General features: G+C 38.0%; 1 protein-coding gene across 3 annotated transcripts in view; it reads right to left on the reverse strand.

Annotated features, from left to right (window-relative positions):
* Positions 1-16,560, reverse strand: part of SAV1 (salvador family WW domain containing protein 1) — a 101,384-nt gene that overhangs the window by 24,037 nt on the left and 60,787 nt on the right. Inside the window, exon 6 of one of the 3 annotated variants that reach the window (XM_069091945.1) lies at positions 13,427-13,444. The exons of the other annotated variants lie outside the window; for them this stretch is intronic. The gene's annotated coding sequence lies outside the window, so the exon portion shown is untranslated. Of the gene's footprint in view, positions 1-13,426; positions 13,445-16,560 lie in introns of those variants that run through there. 3 annotated transcript variants of the gene reach the window in all.

Consider the following 16,560-nt stretch of genomic DNA (forward strand, 5'->3'; position numbering starts at 1 on the left):
AAGTTTTCAGTGCTTTCAAGGTGGTGTGATCTGGGGAGAGGTGTAGTCACATTTTCTTTTACTCTTGTCCTTACCAGGAAGGGCCCTGTTCCCTTGGGATTACAACCAATACTGTTCTTCAGGGCTCCTGCTCCCCTGTGCTGAAAGTACTCCTCTTTGCCCTTGAACTATGATGCAGAAGTGGGTACAGGATGCCAAACAGCCTTGAATACTACATCTAGTGCTCACACAGGGGACTCCTGTCATCTCTTTCTGACCAGCTGCCATGTCCCCTTACCATCTCTGGCTTAAGAGTTCCTGAAGTTGGTGCTTCTTTTGCCCTACCTAGTCCCACCACTGATGCTGCATCCATGCGGCCTTTGGTCCAGCCTCCATCCTTGTGTCACAGAACTCTATTTCTGATTTCCTTAAGATAACTTGGGCTGGAAGAATGTCTCATCCTGGATTTCTGTTGGTCATGCTACTCTAGAATTCAATTTGAAGTTTTATTTTAAAGTTGCTTGGAAGGGAATGTTGGGAGAGCTCAGCTGATTGCTTCTTCTACTAGACCATTCCATTGATTGAGCCCTCAGAAGTGCTCTATTCAATATTATTAATACTTCCCTACATCCCATGTGTTCAACTCTCCCCCTATGATTTCAGTTCTTTTGCAATGCCAACCTTGTATTACTCCCCACAAATCCTATATTACTGTATGTTCCACTCTTTCATTTTTCAGAATCATTCATAATTAAAAATGAAATTCTGGATGCAGGGAAAATGTGTAAATGAAAGCAATTACTCCGCTCCCCTCCCCCCCAAGAAAGCTGTATCTCCTTGTCTTAATTCCAGGAGCAAATGAGGATTTTAGTGAAATATTCACTAGTTCTTTCAAGTGAAATCCTACTTCAATGACTCACTGTAGTGTGGAGGTGACCCTAGGTATTTGAGAGCTATTCTAAGTAAGCTAGAAAGGCTTTGAGTATGAGCTCTGAAATGGACCACCTTGGTTAAGTGCAGATTATCACAAAAAGATTAGCTACTGTTAGATATGTAAATAAGGCATGGTAAATTTCTCTTAGTGTAGGGAGAAGCTATACTAATGAAAATAATAAACTGATTAAAATATTAAAATATCCACTAGCTCAGGGTAACAGTTTATACTAGGTAAACCCTGAAAAACATTGATCTCATTAATATATATATTCCTTGTATACATGTTGGTATATATTCATATGTGTATATATAGACATAGATGTGTATGTATGTGTGTATCATGTGTATTTTTGTATATATGTCATATATACATATATGATAAAGATACCATAAATGGGTACACACCTGTATACCTACTGGGAAAAAAGGGAAGTGAATGGTAAATTTTACGTTTACTCAAAATGTTAAATTAAATGATCAAAACTAGCTTATTCTACCAAATATATGAATTAAGAATCTTATTCTCTGAACTGTGGCTTCTCTGACTAATGAAAACAGATCTCAGTAACAGAAGTGAACTGAAGAGGAACAATAGATATTAGGAACATCTGGTCAAAATGTCTGCCTAAACAGAAGGTGGATCATTCAGCTAACCCATATATTCCACCAAAACTCTGAAGTTGGCACAAAACTGAATACTGACCCCTTCAAAAAAAATCCAGTGAGAAACTACAGTGACATCTTTCACACTAGAACTGCACAAGAGTTAGCCAGAAGTTAAGGGAAATGGGAAAAGGGGCTATCAAAAACACATAGTCTTGTGAGTGATCATTGATGGGCCAAAGGCAATTAGAGACTACAGTTCTCTTGTTTAATGAGGCAAAGGAGAGCAGACGAATCTCCCTCCAAGGAAGTCCCAGGAAGGTCAGAAAGCCCCAGAAGAGGGAGAAGTCAGAAAGCTGCAGGACTCAGATTTAGAAATTCTGGGGAGCTGAAGCACACATCAGATCAGGCCAACTCAGACCCAGGGGCTCTAAGTTTCCTAATATTCATTATCTTCTGAGATGCTAGATGGTCCCCTTGCAGAACTAGTACTCTAAACTTCAAAAATATGACATTTGGGGTTGGGAACAAGGAGGAGGGCATTGAGAGACAAAACAGGGAGATAAGCAAATCAAAGAAAATATCAACTGTATAAAATAAATTAATCTGGGGCGGCCAGGTGGCGCACTGAGTAAGAGCATCGGCCCCAGAGTCAGGAGACTCGGGATCGATTCCGGCCTCAGATACTTAACACCCACACAAAATAAGGCCGTGTAACCTTGAGCAAGTTACTTAACCCCAATTGCTTTAAAAAAAAATTAATGTAAGTCTAGAGATCTTCCAACAGAAGGAATAACTAATAACTCTAAGTAGAGACTTAAGCTAAAAAGGACTACATGAATAATTACAGGAAATGAAGCAAGAGATAAAAATGAAATTAAAGCACTGGGGGAAAGAATTTTTAGAAAAAATAAAATAAATATTAGATCAGGAAGACTTCAGGGTCACATGGTCCAACAAGACAGAGATTTAAACATTTTTTCTGATCCTCTCCAAAAGAGAAATAATGCACCAAAGATAAGCACTTTTTCTTGTTTTCTTCATCTAGGACCGGATAGGAACCCAAAAGAAAGTTTAAAACAATCTCCATAAACTAACGCTTTCCTCACTCACTTAGCCCTCTCTCTTCCACCACCCATCAGGCAAGGATGGAGTAGTCTACTGGACCTACCAGCTTACAACAAAATGCAACCCCACATCCCAGTCCCCCCTTTCCTCTTTCTAATCCCATAAGGATCAAAGCTTCAAAATGCACAACAAAAGAGACCTCACCTAACATTGTCACAGCATTCGGTACTACAAAAGATCTCTAAAGGAAAATGAAGGAACAGAGGAAGAGGGATTTGATACTTTAGCCTCCCTTCCCATACCCCACTTTTTCCCAGAGCCTATGAAATATAAATTCCAAATGACATGAATCCGCCCCAGGTTGCAATAGCACCACTGTGGCAGTAGATGAAACAGGACCCCAGAAGGGAGGGGCTAGGCATATTATGGCAGACCACTTAAGATTTAGGGGAAAAGTCCGGCACTCAACTGGGTCCAGTTCTGGCCCCCAAAAGTTACCTGGGGCAGAAAATGAATTTCTCAGCATGGGAGGAGGCTAAGAGACACTTTGAGATCCAGCACCAAGGGAAATAACCACCAGAGGAGAAATAGTCAGAAAGTGGTCAGAAGGGTTTAACAAAGTCCTGAAAGTCTGACAATTCATTAAATATCCATTTCTTTCCATTCAGTGCTCTTACTCGCTGAGCCACCTGGCTGCCCCTAAGCAATCGGGGTTAAGTAACTTGCTCAAGGTTACACGGCCAGTTATTTCTGGGTGTGGTGCTAAGTATCTGAGCCCGGATTCGATCCTCGGGTCATCCCGACACTGGAGCCGGTGCTCTTACTGTGCTACCTGGCCACCCCACAAGCTAATTTTCTTTAATTATTTCTCATACTTTTGCATCAAGATTCTTTTTTTGATCACAGATTTTAGGTAGTCCAATTAATCTTATGTTTTCTCTTCTTGATCTATTCTGCATATTAGTTGTTTTTCTTATGAGATGTTATACATTCTCTTCTATTTTTTCACGCTATCATCTGGGGAACATGAACAGTCACAAATAAGTCACTACGCTAGGCAAAAGGAATACAAAAACAAATATGTGTCTTCAGAGAACGGACATCTTATTGATTCCCTCACAGAAACAAAGACGAGGCAGTTCGGTTACACTAGCACACTGACTCCCCACTGGTACAGAGGGTATAACCAAAACTTTTTCTTGCTTTTTTTTTTATTCTTTGTGGTTCTCTATTTCTTTCTAAAAACTGTCAATAGAGGACCTACTCCAATGAGCTGGAGCCCTTGCTCTGAAGTTTTTAAATAACCTAGGTATATCACTACAATAATTGGTAGGGAAGGAGAAGGAATAATCTGTCATCAGTTGCTTTTACTATATCACCAGCTCACCTTTCTCTAGTCAGCCTTGACCTTAATAAGAATGATTATGGCACTTCTTGTAAACCACTACAAATATGTATGTTGCAGTTTACTTATGCATAATATACATCTTTCACTTCCCCCTAGATTCATCAAATTTTGATTTCTCTGAGATTGTGATAAGAGTTCAATAAAAGCTCAGTACAAGGGGAAGAGCCAAGATGGCAGCGTAAGAGCAGGGATTTGCTTGAGCTCTCCCCCAAATCCCTCCAAATACCTGTAAAAAAAATGACTCTAAACAAATTCCAGAGCTACAAAATGACAGAGTGAAACACAGCTCTAGATGATCCAAGACAGCCTCAGCCTGGAAGGCCATCAGGAAGTCTTTATCACACCAGGTGGGAAGCAGAGCATAGTCCAGCATGGGCCACGCCAGCACAGACAGGACGGGAGCAGGCCTCATGGAAATGAATCATTGGCAGCTGTGATGGTTTCTACCATGTTTCCCCGATAATAAGACACTGTCTTATTATTTTTTTTGGACAGAAAAACACCAGAGGGCTTATTTTCAGGGGAGGGCTTACTTTAATGAACATTGACATCAATTTTAATAAACAGGTAAATGTGAACAAAATTGTACCTTTATTCAATAAGCAAATCACTGGGGAAGAACAGGATGACGCGCTCACTGCTGCAGCTCTGATTGGATGCAGCTCGGAGCGCGGCGTGCGTTTCACGGGGGGGGAGGGACGGTACATACAGAGGGTACCGTAATGTAGCGTGTAGCGCAGGGGATCACCTTCACTACAGTAACAATCTCAATAGGGCTTATTTTCGGGGGAGGGCTTATTTTAGAGGAATCTTACACAGAAAGGAGAGGGCTTATTTTCGGGATAGGTCTTATTATCGGGGAAACACGGTATACTTCTCAACCCACAAAGCCAAAGACAGCATAAAAGGTCAGTGGGAAAACTCTGTGGGACCTCGGTGAAAGAGGAGCACAGTGCAGCTGGGGACTGGCCCAAGCTCCACGATGGCAGAGGTGGCAGCAGCAGTGGTGGCCATGGCAGTAGCAGTAGCAGTGGCAGCAGTCGCTGATTCTAGAGTCCTGGGCCCACAAACAATGGGGGATCAAGTGGCTGATACAAAACCCCTGAAGCCTGGGACAGTACACCCACCTCCACAACCACCCCCACCCCCACTCCCAACAAAAGCAGAGTTCTACCTTGACAAAGAGTTAGAAAGTCAAGTATCTGGCTGGAAAGATGAGCAAACAGCATAAAAAAACTCAGACTACAGAATCTTACTTTGGTGACAAAGAAGATCAAAACGTACAACCAGAAGAAGACAACAAAGTAAAAAGACTCCTGCATCAAAGCCTACAAGAAAAACATGAATTGGTTGCAGGCCATGGAGGAGCTCAAAAAGGATTTTGAAAATCAAGTAAGATAAGTAGAGATAAAAATGGGAAGAGAAATGAGAATGATGCAAGAAAATCATGAAAAACAAGCCAACAGCTTGCTAAAGGAAATCCCAAAAAATACTGAAGAAAATAACACCTTTAAAAAATAAACTAAACCAAATGGCAAAAGAGGTCCAAAAAGCCAATGAGGAGAAGAATGCCTTAAAAATCAGAAATGGCCAAATGGAAAAGAAGGCCTAAAAGCTCACTGAAGAAAACAATTCTTTCATTATAAAAGCTCAGTACAATTTCTTAACATGATCTAGTCCTATCTTTTCTACCTATTCAATTCTGACCCCTGTTAACTGCCTTTTTGCAATATTTGTCCCAAGACAAAGGTAACAATAGACTAACTCAGGGAAAGCCATGGAACTGTATGCCAAAAATATTCTGAACAAAATGTATTCTTCATCTATTTAATTTTGTCTTTATGAACTGCCAGGGTGACATCCTGAAAAGACATAGAGCTCAATTATCCCAATGTCAATTGAATATAGAAACACCAAGAAAACCTCACTATCTATAGGGAATCCTACTATATTAATTTTGCACATTTCAGCTATGTTAGTTAAACTCATTGAGATGGCCAGGTAATCCAACCACCCTTTAAAATGTTATTTCTGCTGCAAAATGTGTTACACATTAAAAACATTCCACTTAACAAAGAAGCTTTTGAAAGACAATCTCTTGATAAATCGAGAACTGGCTGTTACAATAAAAATTGTAGTGTTTGGAAATTACTGCCTATATCTAAGATTGTTACTAGTAAAGAAAGATTGGGATAGACCTGAGTATGATATGACTTTTTAAAAAGTAAAACTGTTGGGGCAGCTAGGAGGTGCAGTGAATAAGAGCGCCAGCCCCAGAGTTGGGAGGACCTGGGATCAGTTCTGGCTGCAGATACTTAACACCCACACAAAAAAACTGGCCATGTAACTTTGGGCAAGTTACTTAAAACCCCAACTGCTTAAAAAAAAAAAGTAAAACTGTTCAAGAACAGCTAAAATGAGGTGCAAGGGGAAGAACCAATACAGAGGAATTAGATGGGGGAGAGGTCTGTTAGTTCTGGAAACCTGCTTTCCTAGGGAATAGGTTTAAGAGGGTAAAAGTAATATACATCTGGAAGAGTATAAAAGTCTTCAACATTTAAAAAAGAAATAAAACTCTAAGGGGACAGGGAAGGGGAAAGGATAAAGGAGCAATCTTTAGAGGGAGGGTAAGGGAATAGATTAAAACGGGGATATAGAAGGGTGTTTAGATTTAGGGGAATGAAAGGCTAAGGGAGGGATTGCTGGAATCGGGGTAAGTTAAATAATAGAAGGTCAAGGCAGCAGGTAGAAGTGAAGTAGAAAAGTAAGGAAAAATAGGAAAACAGAGATATGCACAAATATAAGAATAAGATTAGGAGTAGAATCTCTTAGGGAAAATATGTTTATATATGTGTGTATATGTATGTCTGTATGTTCATACATGGATATGTATGTGTACATACATATAGTAGCTATATATCAAAAATATATACGTAAATAATATATATAGCTATATATAAATATATCCAGGTTCAACTGTAGCCTTGAGGTGGTGGGTAGGGTGAAGGAAGGGGGGAAAAAGAGCAAAGTAAGAAGTGTATAGCAGAGAACAAAAGAAAACCTGCAAGGAAACAAACAAAAGCTGGACAGTTTTCAACTTAATGCACTGAATTTAATTTATAGGCCTTCTTAAAATGATAAGTTATTGCAATATATTTTGAATCCTCTCCTATGTTCTCCTGTGTACATGACATTTTTTTCTATTCTTATTTTATATTTAAGTTTATATTTCTTTTTCTTTTCTTATTGTGTGTTTAACTTTTAGTATTTGCCTTAAAAAATTTCTTAGAAAGAGCCTAGACATATTTCAAGAAATCATAAAAGACAGACTGCAAAGACAAAGCCTCTGAAGTCCTACTATCACCAGAGGGAGGAACCAAATTCAGAGGGAGACAATGTTGACTCCATACCCACAGCTGAAGCATCAACAGGGAACTGGTCTCAAGCACAGAAAGCTTTCCTAGATGAGCTCAAAAGGAAATTTGAAAACCAAATAAGAGAGAAGACAAAATGAATAATTCTTTTAAAATCAAAATTTCAAAATTAGAAGAAAACAGCTGCTTTAAAATAAAAATGTGTGATGTGGAAAAGCAGTTTGAAAAACTAAAAGAGGAAAATAATTTGCTAAAAACTAGAATCAAACAAATTGAAGCAAATAACTGAGGAACCAAGAACTAGTCAAACAAAACATCAAGAATGAAAAGTTAGAAAAAGAGGTAAAATATCTCAATGGAAAAATAACTGACCTGGAAAACACATAGGCCTACCAAAAAATCATGATGAAAAAATGAACTTGGACAACATCTTCCAAGAGCTCATCAAGGAAAAGTGCCCTGAGATACTAGAACCTGGGGAAAAATAGAAATCAAGAGAATCCACCAAACACCTCCTGAAAGAGATCCCAAACTGAAAAGTCCTCAAAATGTTGGGGCCAAACTCCAGAACTACCAGGTAAAAGACAAAATACTTCAAGCAGCCAGGAAGAAACAATTCAAATATCGAGAACCGCAGTGAGGATCACACAGGATTTGGCAGCCTCTACACTGAAAGATCAGAGGAAGTGGAATAAAATTTTTTGCAAGGCAAAAGAACTTGGGTTACAACCAAGGATCACCTACCCAGCAAGACTGAACATATTCTTCCAGGCAAGGAGATGATCATTCAACGATATAACAGATTTCCAGACCTTCCTGATGAAAAAGCCAAAGCTCAATGGAAAATTCAACCTCCAATTACAAGACACAAGAGAAACATAGAAAGGTATACAAGGAAAACACACACACACACACACACACACACACACTCCCTGTTGTTTAATAAGAGCAAACTGTTTATAAACAAGTAGAAGGTATAAGTATAAATTACAGAAAATGACAGTAAAAAACTTCTTAAGGGCTCAAAGGGACTGCAATGGAAGAAGAGGAAAGAATGAAGTGGAAAAGAGTAAATTATGCCACACAAAGAGGCATAAAAACAATAAAGCAGAGGGAAAGAAGGGAGGAAGATGAGTATTATATGAGCTTTTCCTTCATTGGTTCTGGTGGAAGGAGGGAATAACACAATGAGTTAAGCATAGGACTCTATGAAGAAGAGACACAAAACGTATCATAATAGAGTGAAAGAGGAGAGGGAGAGGAGCTTTGCATGAGATTTGTTCCTGTTACTCTTGGTGCGAAGAAGAAATAACATACTACATCAAGTATAAAAATATCCTACAGGCAGTAGGAGGGTGAAAGGACCACGAAGGAAGGGGGGGGGGGGGTTAGAAGGGAGGGAAGAAAGGGGAAGGAGAGGAAAAGGGAGGGAGGCTGATAAAAAGGGAATACCGAGGGAGGTGGTAGTCAAAAGAAAAATATTAAGGGCAGGAAGGGAGAAGGGGAGAAAAAATATAACCATAAACAGGCAAAGGAATAGGATAGAGGGAAAGAAACACATAGTAATCATAACTGTGAATGTGAATAGAATGAACGCTCCCATAAAAGGGAGGCAGATAGCAGAATGGATTAAAAACCATAATTCTACAATATACTGTTCACAAGAAACACATCTGAAACAGAGGGATACACACAGGGTAAAGGTAAAAGGCTGGAGTAAAACATATCATGCCTCAGCTAACGTAAAAAAAGAGGGAGTAGCAATCCTTATCTCAGATAAAGCAAAAGCAAAAATAGATCTAATTAAAAGAGATAAGGAAGGAAACTATATCCTGCTAAAAGGCATCATCAAGAATGAAGCAAAATCATTATTTAACATATATGCACCAAATGGAATAGCATCCAAATTCGAGAGGAGAAAGTAAGGAAATTAGAGGAAGAAATTGATAACAAAACTATACTAGTGGGGGACCTCAATCTCCTCCTCTCTGAACTTGATAAATCCAACCTCAAAATCAACAAGAAAGAAATTAAGGAGGTGAACAGAATTTTTGAGAGGGTAGGTATGATATAGATTGCTGGAGAAAACTGAATGGGGATAAAAAGGAATATACCTTCTTCTCAGTGGTACATGGCACATACGCAAAAATTGACCATGTACTATGACATAAAAACCTCACAATTCAGTGCAGAGAGGCAGAAATTTTAAATGGATCATTCTCAGATCATGATGCAATAAAAATGACATGCAATAAGGGGGCATGGAAAGACAAACTAAAAACTAATTGGAAATTAAACAATTTAATCCTAAAGAATGAGTAGGTCAAACAAGAAATCATAGAAACAATCAGTAATTTCATTCAAGAGAATGATAATAATGAAACAACATACCCAAATTTGTGGGACACAGCACAGGCAGTTCTTAGGGGAAGCTTTATATCCCTGAGTGCATACGTGAATAAATTAGAAAAAAGGGAGGTCAATGAATTGGGCATGAAATTGAAAAAGCTAGAAAAAGAACAAACTGAAAATCCCCAATTAAATACTAAATTAGAAATACTGAAAACCAAAGGAGGGATTAATAAAAGTGAAATTAAGAAAACTATTGAATTAATAAATAAAACTAAGAGCTGGTTTTATGAAAAAAAATAATAAAATTCATAGACCTTTAGCCAATATGATAAAAAAAAAAAACGAAAGAAGAAAACCAAATTATGAGTATCAAAAATAAAAAGGGTGAATCTACCACCAATGAAGAGGAAATTAAAAGAATAATTAGGAATTATTTTTCTCAATTGTATGCACATTAATTTGACAATCTTAGGGAAATGGATGAATATTTACAAAAATATAAGTTGCCCAAATTAACTGAAGAAGTAAATTACTTAAATAACCCCATCTGAGAAAAAGAAATTGAATGAGCCATGAATGAACTCTCTAGGAAAAAATCTCTAGGGCCAGATGGATTTACTAGTGAATTCTATCAAACATTTAAAGAATAAGTGATTACAATACTCTACAAACTATTTGGGAAAATTAGTGAAGGAGTCATACCAATTTGTTTTTATGACACAAATATGGTACTGATACCTGAATCAGGAAGAGATAACATAGAGAAATAAAATTATAGACCAATCTCACTCATGAATATAGATGCAAAAATTCTAAATAAAATATTAGCAAAAAGACTACAGCAACTTATCTCAAGAATAGTACACTTTGATCAGGTAGGATTTATTCCAGGAATGCAAGGATGGTTTAATATTAGGAAAACCATCAGGATAACTGATCATATCAACAATAAACTGGCAAAAGACATGATTATCTCAATAGATGCAGAAAAGGCTATTGACAAAATACAACATCCATTCCTATTAAAAACACAGAAAGTATAGGAATAAATGGAGCAATCCTTAAAGTAATAGGGAGCATCTATTTAAAGCCATCAGCAAGTATTACATGTAATGGGGATAAGCTGGAAGCATTTCCAATAAGATCAGGGGTGAAACAAGGATGTCCATCCACTATCACACCTCTTATTCAATCTGGTACTAGAAATGTTAGCAGTAGCAATTACAGAAGAAAAAGAAATCAAAGGAATCAAATTAGGCAAAGAAGAGACCAAGCTATCACTCTTTGCAGATGATATGATGATATACTTAGAGAATCCTAGAGAATAAAGTAAAAAACTACTTAAGACAATAAATAAATTTGGCAAAGTTGCAGGATATAAATAAACCCACATAAATCCTCAGCATTCCTATATATTTCTTTTTTCTTTTTAATTTTTCAAATGCTTTATTAACTTCTGATTTACATCATTCATTTCCACCAAATTTTGAGTTACAATTTTTTCCACGAAGGTATGTAAATAGTTCATCTTTAATAAGTTCTTTATGATTTCTTTTTCCTGTTTACCTTCTCATGCTACTCTTGCTTCTTGTATTTAAAACTCAAATATTCTGTTCAGTTATGGTATTTTCATTAAGAATGCTTGAAAGTCCTCTATTCCACTTGTTTCCAATTGTATTCCAATTGTAACTCATGAAACTTTTATCAGTATGAAGATAGTTGAAGGGAATATGTGTGTGTGTGTGTGTCTGTATAGGAGGGTCTATGTGTGTATAAATATACATGTGAGTATGTATATATGTGTGTACATGTATACATAGAGGGTACAGGATGAGTTGTATATGAAGGGATGATATCAGAAAAATAAAATTAAGAGGTGAAAGAGGAATATAATGAGGAGAAAGGGAGAGAGAGAATAGGGTAAATTATCTCATGTAAAAGAGGCAAAAGAAAAAAGCAGAGTTGAATAGAAAATCTGACATCCAGATACAAGAAGCAAGAGAAGCTTGAGAAGGTAAACAGGGAAAAGAAATCATAAGCCACTGATCAAAGTTGAACTTTTAACATTCCTACATGGAAAAACGATCATTGTAATTTGATGAAACTTTTCTCAGTATAAAAATAGTTGAAGGGAATATAAATATATGTCTATATCAGAGTGTATACAGGGCGTATAAATACACGTGTGAATGTGTGTATATATGCTTATAGGCATACATAGATAGAGGGCACAAGACCAATTTAATACAAAGGGATGATACTTATAAGGGGAAATTAAGAGGTGAGAGAGGAATATAAGGAGAGGAGATAGAGAGAGACAGACCAAAACCTAAGGGGAAATAACATGGATTGAGACTTGCCTAGAGGGTAAACCTCAAAGAATAGAGTACCTCCAAAACAAGATCAAGTAAAGACTTGGAAAAGAAAAATATCCTGGCCACAAGCACAATAGAATCTAAAAGAAATGAAATAAGAGATACAAAATAGAATATTTAAGGAGAAAAGAATGACAAGGAGAACTGATACCTTACAAAAGATGGTGGAAAACCTCACCAATGAGCCGAATGCCCTGAAATTCTACCAGACAATAAGGAATATCAAAATCAAAATCAAATGACTGGAAAAACGGGGGAAATTTCATAATAAATACAGTATCAAAAACAATTGACCCAGAAAACAATTCAAGGAAGAATAATCTAAAAATTATCAGAAGACAGCCACAAAAATCACAATCAAATAAAAGCTTTCATAAAATATTTTAAGAAATTATAAAAGGAAATTGCCTCTATGTTTTAGAGCCATAGAATAAAAATGAACATAGAAAAAAATTGGTCATCTTCTGACAGAAGTAAAAAATGAAAAGTCTCAGAAACATTACAGCCAAAATATAGAGCTTTGAGGTCAAAGAAAAATAGTAGATGAAAACCTGTAAGACAATATTCTTTTTTAAAAAAAAGGTAAAAATTGACAAGCAAGAATAACCCACCAGGCCAAACTAAGTATAACTCTACCGAAGACAAAATGGGACCTTTTCAGGATTTTCAAGCACTCCTGGCGAAATTGCCAGAACTAAGTGTACATTTTGAAATGGAAATAAAAGAGCAACGAGAAGGCAAAGAAAGTATTTGTTTAGTTGGAAGGGAAAACATAAGGATGAATTGTTTATGTGCTAACAGGAGAAAAGAAACAAAAGTATCAGAATTCTAATAACTTTAAGTGTCTTAATTCCAAAAGGTAAATGTGACGGAGGGGTGGATTTTTTTTTTCACCTTTTGACCATCCCAGGAAAAGAGAAAAAATGGAAGGGACAGGGGAACTACACTGGTCTAGGAATGAAAAAGAAAGGAAGAGAAATCACTATTACATAAAATGCATCTATTTAATCACGGAGGATTAAGGGTGAATGGGCAGCCCATGACCACTGGGATTGCCTCTGAGGAAACTCAGGATCATCTTCATGCATCAGAATAGAACTTCTGTAGAAATAAATTTTTGTTTTGTAGTATTTTTCTTTTTTTAATTAAATTTTATGTTTATTTTTAGTTTACATCATTCATTTCCATGAGGCTACTCCTTCCTCTTCTTACAAGCAGTTGTTCCTGAGAGGTTTGACTGGATACTCAAACTTGCTCAGAATTAAGAAGGACCTTGGCATTAAACTAAACTGATTATCTTATAGACTATCCTTGGGACACAGCAAAAGGAGTTTCACTTTCATCTGAACCTAATAAAAGAAGAAAGAACACAATCATCAACAGCCACAAACACACATATAAGATTTAGGCATAAAAATCAAAAGGAAACAAGTGGGGATTAGGATGATGAAGGAGAGTGAGTTATGGGTGACAGCAGGATCAGTGTGTGAATTATCTATCATAAACAAAACAAACTGAAATGTCAGAGAAAGGAATACAAAAGGGAATAAAAGGAAGGTGTAAAACTATGGAATCAGGGTTGGGATAAGGTAGAAGAAATAAGATGCAAGAGCATAAGAGAAAGCTATTTCATTTATAGATTATAACCTCTTCTTATTTACTAAAATGGAAAAGAGAGCAAACAGAGTGAAAAGCAGATGGAGGGGAAAGACACAATGAACAATCATTATCATAAATATGAATGGGATGAATTCATTCATAAAATAAAAGATAGTAGAATCCATTAAAGAACAGAATCTAACAATGTTATTTATAATAAAGACAACTGAAACATACTGATTCACAAAAGATATTAAATTAAGAACTGTAGCAAGATCTATTAAGCCTCAGGGGATATAAAAAAGGCAGAAATCAGGATTTTAGATAAAGCTGCTATAAAGGTCATCTTTGTCTTCATCTTCTTCTCCTCCTCTTCCTCATCCTCCCACTCCTTCTTCTTCTTCCTCCCTCACCATATATGGTCCCTCTCTCCACTTGAGGTATCATAACCTTACATGTTGTACCTGGCCCCATTCTTTCCCATCCCCCAATCAGCTCTCCCTCACAGAAGTGAGCAGACTGCCAGGTTCAGCTCTACTCCCCTCAACCTCAGTTCTCCCTCACTGATAGGAGCAGACTGCCGGGTTTAGCTCTGCCCTTCCCCGGCCAGCTCTCCTTCACAGAGATGGGCGGGCTGCCGGGTCAGGGAGACTTGGCACTGGCAGAAATTTCAAGATGTGTACTGACCAATCACTGATTGTGTCCTCTGCAAGTTTCTGCTTACATAATACCTAACTGTTGGTCCCTTTAAAAGCTGAGGCTTTACCTGAGATCTCCATTGTACGCCTTGGAATGGTGGGACAGCACCTCATCAGCCCACTATGTGGCCTGATCAGCCAAAACATGGCATAAAATAAAGGGTCCAATTCTAAATTGTTACTTGGGTCTTGCTCGTGTTTTCTGGATATAACAACATATGGGTGCTCTGTCCAAAGGAATATAATTTTTGGTTACTATTATTTTCTAAGATTTTGTTTGTTTTTTAAAACAGGAACAATTTACTTTGTTCCATGTAGTTTTCATTTGTGATTTCTCGAAATATAGCTTGGGGGGTTGGGGGGAGTGGAAATGGGGAACAGGTTTTTGAAAAAGACCATGCCAGAAAAACACAAATCATTTGGGCTTTCTTCGAATGAATAATAATAGGCCCTAGTCCAAGTCTCAGTCGCCCACTGGCTCCAGGCTTGGTTTAGAATGCCTCAGATGGTTTGCCCCTCCCAGATGGACACTTTTGTGATGGTAAACTAGGTTATCTTTTGTCTCAATTCTTACCCAGCCTTAGTAATAGACTGGTCATTACCTCAAACCAAGACCTAGGAAAGACCTTAATTTTAAAAAGCCAAGGTCACCCACTGCATCCTGGGCCAACACCAGCCATCTTGACTTTTATCTAGCCACTGGACTCCAATGACTCAAGAGAAGAAAGTGAGGTGATTACTTTGCAAAGCAATGACACTTAAATCCAGTTCATGCGCAAGTCTGTCATTGGTTCTCTTCAAGAACAAAGAATGAACAACTATAAATGAAGACATGATAAAAAGAGATAAGCTAGAAAATTTCATGATGTTTAAAGGTACCATAGTCTTTGAGGCAAGGGGATAAAATGCCATTCCACCTGATCTTCTGCCTCTCACAAGGAAAAGAAAAACACTATTCATTAATGGAAAAAGGTCATTCTAACAAGTCTCCAGCCCAGTCTCATGCCTTAAGGGAAGGGAAGTGATAGCATTCCTTCAATTTACCGCACTTCTTTCCTCTTCCGGAATTACCTAAAACCCAGAGAAAACTCCACACAAAAACCAAACACTTATGGACAATGAAAACCCACCAGAACTCAAAGATTAACAAACTCCCCTGCAGCCATTATTCTCCCCATCATACTGATTCTGAACCCCAAACTGTCAGCATTAAAATGGGCTCAGCCCAATTCCTTACTCCCTTTGCCTTGAAGTGAACCCTGCAAATATCTCAATGAGCATTGACGCTTCTTAACACTTCGACTGGATTGTCTGGGATGCCTGCATCATAGAATCTTTTCCTTTCTCAATCCTTCCATGTTCTAGCTCCCCCTAAAGACAGAATCTCCCTGACTTCCCTTTCCAGCAACAGTTATACTTTCACTTATTACCACCAACTCACTTGTTGAGATGCGAGATGGACTACTCTTTGCTCCCCACTGCCACCTCCAGGTTCTCCTAATGAGGTACAGGCTCTAGGAACCCCCTTGAGCTCTCCTTGAATCTTCCCACACGAGGCATTTGCTTGAGGCCATAAGCCTTTCATTATAGCTCAGCCCAAATCTCTTACTCTTACTAGCCAGACCTCCATTGTCCAGCTAGACCCCACCCTTGATCCTCCCAAAATATCTATACCCAAATCTGTTCCTCCATTGTCTGTCATCTCCAGGTAGCCTTCAGCTACTTCCCTCCCTTAAACTCTCATTACTAGAAACTGACCTCATTTGACTCCTCCTGAAGACCCTCCCCAAACTTCTCCTCTAGACCACCCCTAAATCCTCCCACAATTTTCTGTATATCAGCTCCATCTTGCCTCCATGGGAAGGCCAGAGAATTATCTAGCACAGATTCACTCTGTCACATGATTCTGGCCTACTTGTCCAAAGCAAGCATCACAGATACCGAGGCTCCTTAAGAATCTACCCATTGTGGTGAACCTTTAATAAACTTTGCTTTTCTTTGGCTGAGAGAAGGCTTGAGTCGAATTAATTCAGCAGAACCCGGAGTGTTGGTATTTTGGGGTCTTGAGCACCCCTAACCCTATACCTCAATACTCCCACTATCATCATCACCAGAGTAAGTTCTCCTCTTTTTGAGATTCATTCAATCTACCACTCAATCAAAATTTT

Source organism: Petaurus breviceps, unplaced genomic scaffold (assembly GCF_028583685.1).
Source record: "Petaurus breviceps papuanus isolate PSGF00001 unplaced genomic scaffold, PetGlider_PUasm1.0 189, whole genome shotgun sequence".
NCBI classification, from domain to species: Eukaryota; Metazoa; Chordata; class Mammalia; order Diprotodontia; family Petauridae; genus Petaurus; species Petaurus breviceps.